The sequence below is a fragment of the Rana temporaria genome, chromosome 13, assembly GCF_905171775.1.
Source record: "Rana temporaria chromosome 13, aRanTem1.1, whole genome shotgun sequence".
Lineage (NCBI taxonomy): Eukaryota > Metazoa > Chordata > Amphibia > Anura > Ranidae > Rana > Rana temporaria.
The window spans coordinates 118931573-118937572 of NC_053501.1; the positions used below are offsets into that span (position 1 = coordinate 118931573).

Below are 6000 nucleotides of genomic sequence, written 5' to 3' on the forward strand. Positions count from 1 at the left end.
CAATGAATACAAATGAAAATAAACTGCAAAAAAAAAAACAGAAGGAAATAAAAAAAAAAGAAAATAATATTTATATTAACCACATGACCAAAACAAAACAGCTTCTCTTTTTCTGCCGCTTGAAACCCGCCCACCTTTGTGCCAGGGTCCAATCAAATCATGAGATGACTCTGTCGCTCTGACGTATACCTAGCGTCCATTGGCTGCCCTGGGACTCGTAGCCACGTCCCCCTTGTAAGTTGCATCCACTGGAATGACCGTGTTGTATTTTAAGACCCTAACTACCTCACCCTCCTCCCCTACTCTTCCAAAAAGCCCCCCGCCCCTGAGGAGTGGCTCCAAGGGAGGTCTCGGTGGTGTTTTAGGATGCATGGAGTGCTGTGAAGTTCTTGGAGTTCATGTGCCGTGCAATACTGACTTGTTTTACTAGGCTGTACAGGGCACCGTAAGATCCGGCCGGTGACTTCCTTTTTAAAAATGCATCCTCAGTATGTTTCCAAGACGCTTTTTTTTTTTTCTAGTGAACGTGGCCATTCACTATCTATAAACCTAAAACATCATAGTAGTGAACTTGTAAAATTAGGTATAATGGATCTAACCATTGTTCAAAAAATTTCCTTTAGAAAAACTCTCTTTTTCATTTTTGAGAGTTCTCGGTCCCTCTCGAAACCTTGAGATGGGCATCGTTGGCCAATATGGCCCCTACAGCGGTCAAAACACCCAACTAAAAAAATTTTTTAGAGCGAATGGCAAAGTAGTAACAACAATTCTGTTGAAACAACTTTTTGGCTATCCATTTTACACGGTGAGCTACACAAAATGAATGCGTTCCTTGCAGAACAAAGACCTTCTGATGTCAACCAAAATATGTTGTCTTAACCATTTTCTGTGGATGCATTTGCTAAAAAGAGGCACCTAAACTTTTGACAAATATTTAAAAAAAAATGTTGGAACTTTTCTCATATTAATCAGCCTACTGAACCCAACCCCCCCCCCCCCACCCCCTCCCCATTTCCTTATGATCTGTAACTGTTTGGAACCCTCGCTGTGCTGATGCAACTGACAATGCTAGCTGTGGACTGTGCTTTTGCTGTTTCCCGGAATTCTCTATTTTGTCTCTGCCTTTTCTCACCCTTACAGTAGGGAGCACAATTCTTGTAGAGGGCTATACTCTCTCTTTTTTTTTGCATGTGCCTTAATTGTATGTCTTGTCCTAGTCTATAATCAACTTATTTTCCTAGCAGAACATTTGGGGGCCCACCTTCTAATTTTATCGATAGGTCAGTTTGGATTATTAGTTCAGAATGATATTTAAAGGGATGGACGATAAAAGTTATGATGCTGTTTTTGGATAATCCCCATTGGGTTTAGAAGTGAGCATGTGTTGGAGGTTTACTAGCTCTTTATGTAAAAAACAAAAAAAAACAAAAACATATTCATCGATTTATTAGAAATCTTTGTGGTAGAGTAAGCCAATAAACAAGTGATGAGTACACACAGTTGACCATAATACATAAAACATACAAGGGGATTTTCAAATTTTAGATTTCGTAAGGTAAATAGCCTTGGTATGGGCCCATCATTACCTTGTGTCCATGTGTAGTCTCCATTTTTGTGTCCAGTTCACCATTCCCATCCAGTATTCCTTTGCATGTGCCATTGAGAAGTCTATTTCTGTTGTCCTTTCCACCCCTTGATTCGCTATTGTCCCTTCTGCTCCTCCTCTCGGAGTGCCTGAACTCTTGGCTGTGGTCTGGGATTTGGATGCAACCAAAATTCTGTCTTGGTGATTGGCTTTGGCCCCATTTGTGGCCTTGTTCGTATTGTTGCTGTTCTGTGTCTTTCATGGGGTGATATGGGAATGTGGGATGGTCTGTGAAGTGTTGTATTTAAGAAATGCATTTTGAAACCCTTTGGATTCAATAAAAAAAGACCCTCCTAGAATATTTTTATAGTCTTGAGTTGCCAGAACACAGCAGAAGATGGTTTGTCGCTTTGTCCTAACCTACTGTGGTTTCCAAATTTAACAAGGTCTTTGTTAAACTTGATAAATATCGTGCCAGGCCAACAAATCTCTTCAAGGGTGTTGATGTCCTTCCAAGATGGCGGTTTGCCCTTGGCGCTGTCAATTTTTACAGCCAATGTTTACAAAATTCAATGATTCTATAAGCCGTTAGGTGCAGATTTCTCAAGTTTCCTTTAAAAGCTTTGAAATTTTATTGAATCCCAGGGATTAGGTTTGATGGCTGAGGGGGGGGAAGTCTATAAGAATTTTTGCTTTGGATGGAGGTTCTTGGTTTATTACAGGAATATGTTAAGCCTTTTGGACCACCAGGATGCCACTTCTAGACACAAGGAATGGCAGTCAAGCCCCTTCTGTCCAGTGTGGCTGATCCAGGAGTATCTTCTGTGAATGGATGTGTGTCTGTTCTGTGACTTTATCTCCTCGTCCATCTGGTCTTTTTTGAATCCTGGGTGAGATGACCATGAAAATCATGGAGACCCATCTTTGATGAACATCTCCTATCTAATTTGGTCTGTCTAAAAACAGAATGGTGCAACCAAAACATTGATAGAGCAGGATATTGCAGTGGTGATAGTCCATAGAAGAACAGAGCAAAGGAGCAGAACCAGTCATGGTGATGGGACAGTATGGTTTGGAGATATCATGGTTTCTTCTAACATCGGCCAAGGATGACCACAATTGGACTCCAAGCGAAAGCAGAAAATTTAGTACAATTTTCGAGAGATCCTCTTGTTCTCAAAAGGAGGACTAGACCTTTGTAATGTATCACTGGTGACTACAGTACTCAACTTTTTGGTTTGCTTTGGGGCCTATTGTTCATTGTTTGCCAATTTTGAGAGACCGACAATTTTTAAACCATTACTCTACTCTGATAAGGAGTTACCGCATCCCACTGGAATGATTTTCCATCCAAATCGTATTTCTAAAGCAATGGCACGATATGTTTTGGAGATATCATGGATTCTTCTGACATCGGCCAAGGATGATCACAATTGGACTCCAAGCAAAAGCAGAAAATTGAGTACATTTTTCGACAGATCCTCTTGTCCTGAAGAGGATGAAGACTACAGTACTCAAATTTTTGGTTTGTTTTGGGGCCAATTTTTAGAGAAGTGACAATTCTTGAGGAATTCCTCTACTCTGCTAAGGAGTTTCTGCGTACTACTGGAATGATTTTCCTTCCAAACAGTTTTTCTGAAGTGATGGCACAGTATATCTTGGAGATATTATCGTTTCTTCTGACATTGGCCAAGGATGACCACAATTGGACTTTAAGTGAAAGCAGAAAATTGAGTATATCTTTTTGAACTTTTTCGAGAGATCCTCTTGTCCTGAAGAGGAGGGCTAGAAAATTGTAACATATAGCTAGTGGCTACTTTACTCAACTTTTTGATTTGCTTTGGGGCCTTTTGTTTACCAAATTTTAGAGGACTGACAATTTTTGAGGAATTCTTCAACTCTGCTAAGGAGTTTCTATGTACCACTGGAAAGATTTTCCTTCCAAACTGTGTTTCTAAAGTGATGGCACGGTATGGTTTGGAGATATCATAATTTCTTATGACTTCGGCCAAGGATGACCACAATTGGACTCCAAGCGAAAGCAGAAAATTGAGTACAATTTATCCTCTTTTCCTGAAGAGGAAGGCAAGACGTTTGTAACATATCACTGGCAACTACAGTACTCACATTTTTGGTTTGCTTTGGGGCCTATTGTCCATTGTTTGCCAAATTTTTAGAGAACTGACAATTTTTGAGGGATTCCTCTACTCTGCTATGGCGTTTCTACGTGCCACTCAAATGATTTCCCTTCCAAACTGTATTTCTGAAGCAATGGTATAGTATGGAGATATCATAGTTTCCTCTGACTTAAGCCAAGGATGACCAAAATTGGACTCCAAGCGAAAGCAAAAAATTGAGTACATCTTTTTGAATTTTTTCGAGAGAGATCCTCTTGTCCTGAAGAGGATGGCTAGATATTTGTAATTTATCACTGGCGACTACAGTGCTCAACTTTTTGGTTTGCTTTGGGGCCTATAGTTCATTGTTTGCCAAATTTTTAAGGACTGACAGTTTTTGAGGAATTCCTCAACTCTGCTATGGAGTTTCTATGTACCACTGGAATAATTTTCCTTCCATACTGTGTTTCTGAAGTGATGGCACGGTATGATTTGGAGATATCACAGTTCCTCCTGACATCGGCCAAGGATGACCACAATTGGCCTATTGTTCATTGTTTTCCAAATTTTAGAGGATTGACATTTTTGAGGAATTTCTCAACTCTGATAAGGAGTTTCTATGTACCCCTGGAATGATTGTCCTTCCATACCATGTTTCTGAAGTGATGGCATGGTATGGTTTGGAGATATCATAGTTTCTTCTGACTTTGGCCAAGGATGAACACAATTGCACTCCAAGCGAAAACAGAAAATTGAGTACAATTTTCGAGAGATCCTCCTATCCTGAAGAGGAGGGCTAGACCTTTGTAACGTATCATTGGCGATTACAGTACTCAACTTTTTGGTTGCTTTGGGGTCTATTGTTCATTGTTTGACACATTTTTAGAGGACTGCCAATTGTTGAGGAATTCCTCTACTCTGCTAAGGAAATTCTACATATCGCTTTGATTATCTTCCTTCCAAACTGTATTTTTGAAGGGTCCAAAAAATGTGAATTCCAATGCCAATGCTCAACTTTTAGATATTTTCTTACTACAAAAATCTTAGACAATACGTTGCCTTTAGATCTTAGTGGAGGTGCACCTCAAGCAATAAAATTTGATCAAATTTTTTGGTGGAGACCTCAAATTAAGCCAGAATCTCCACAGGATTCAAACCCAGAATGAGGAGATGGTAGAAGGCATGTCCAAATGGTGATTTATGCTGTGAGCGTTTAGTTAATGATTTCCCCTTAATAATTTATTTTTTTATTTTCTTCTTTCAGCAGGTGTACCTGATCTGGGGGTCCTGCCCCTCCCCCCTCCCTTTTTTCTTTCCACACCTCGCAAAGGACTCCAAAAAAAAAATTCCTTCTACTGCTGCTGGACCAAGACAGACGTTTTTCAGGGGAATTAAAAAAAAAAAAAAAATCTTAAAAAACTGTTAAATCCAGTCAGATCGCCCAAGCTTTAACCAGCAAGGACCTCTGAACTCAAACCCACCGTTCTCTCCCTTTCCCCCACTTCCCCCTTTGGAGAGGCGGCAACATGGAACATTCCTGGATCTGCACATACACGCGCGTTACCGAAGCGGGCAGGGTACGTTTCCGCTTCCAAGCTCCGCAAGCTGGGCGCTGGATTTATTTTTTTTAAACGTTGAGCAAAAATTGGAAAAAATGTAAAAAAAAAAAAAACTGAAAAGAATTACCGAATGAAGGAAAAAAAAAAATTTAAAAATAAAGCGGCGGAAGTCTCTGCTGCGGACTGATAATATGAGTAGTTGAACGGCACAGGATCCATTTTTAGGAATAAGGTTCCTTTTTTTTTTTCTTTATTTTTTTTCCTCAGCGATTCTTGTAAAAAAAAAAAAAAACAAACAAAAAAAAAAACAAAAGGAAAAATTCCCATACTTCACGGACATCCACAGATTTCTAAGAACGCGTTTATGCAGGTAGTGCGATTATTTTACAAGAAGAGGGGGGAAAAAAAAAAGAGGCTCTGATAAACTGGCTGTCAAGGAGAGCGCGGAGGCGGTTCCCCCCCCCTTTCTTTGCCCGTCTCGTACGTCAGGGCTGCTGTGTAAATAGTAATTGGACGGAGGTTGCGGGATTCAGTGCAATATCTCCTTATCGTTCACATCTCACGTTCTGGCTGGTGTCCGATTCCCCCCCCCCCCCCTTGCGTGAAGAACATCACCAGCAACCAACAGCAAAAATTTGGCTTGGTGGGTGGTGACCCCAACTTCGTTTTAAAGGTCTATACTCACCTGAAGATGATTAAGTTCAGTTTTGGATGGACAACGGTGGCATGAATTGCTTAC

The 6000-nt window shown here is 40.4% G+C and overlaps 1 protein-coding gene across 6 annotated transcripts in view; it reads left to right on the forward strand.

Moving 5' to 3' along the window:
- The window catches only part of CELF3 (CUGBP Elav-like family member 3), a 52532-nt gene extending 46878 nt beyond the window's left edge, over positions 1-5654 (forward strand). For 5 of the 6 annotated variants that reach the window (XM_040332460.1, XM_040332462.1, XM_040332463.1 and 2 more), the window contains exon 13: positions 4967-5654. The gene's annotated coding sequence lies outside the window, so the exon portion shown is untranslated. The remainder of the gene's footprint in view (positions 1-4966) is intronic. The other variant, XM_040332461.1, reaches the window with a different exon arrangement.
- Positions 5655-6000: the final 346 nt, after the last annotated feature.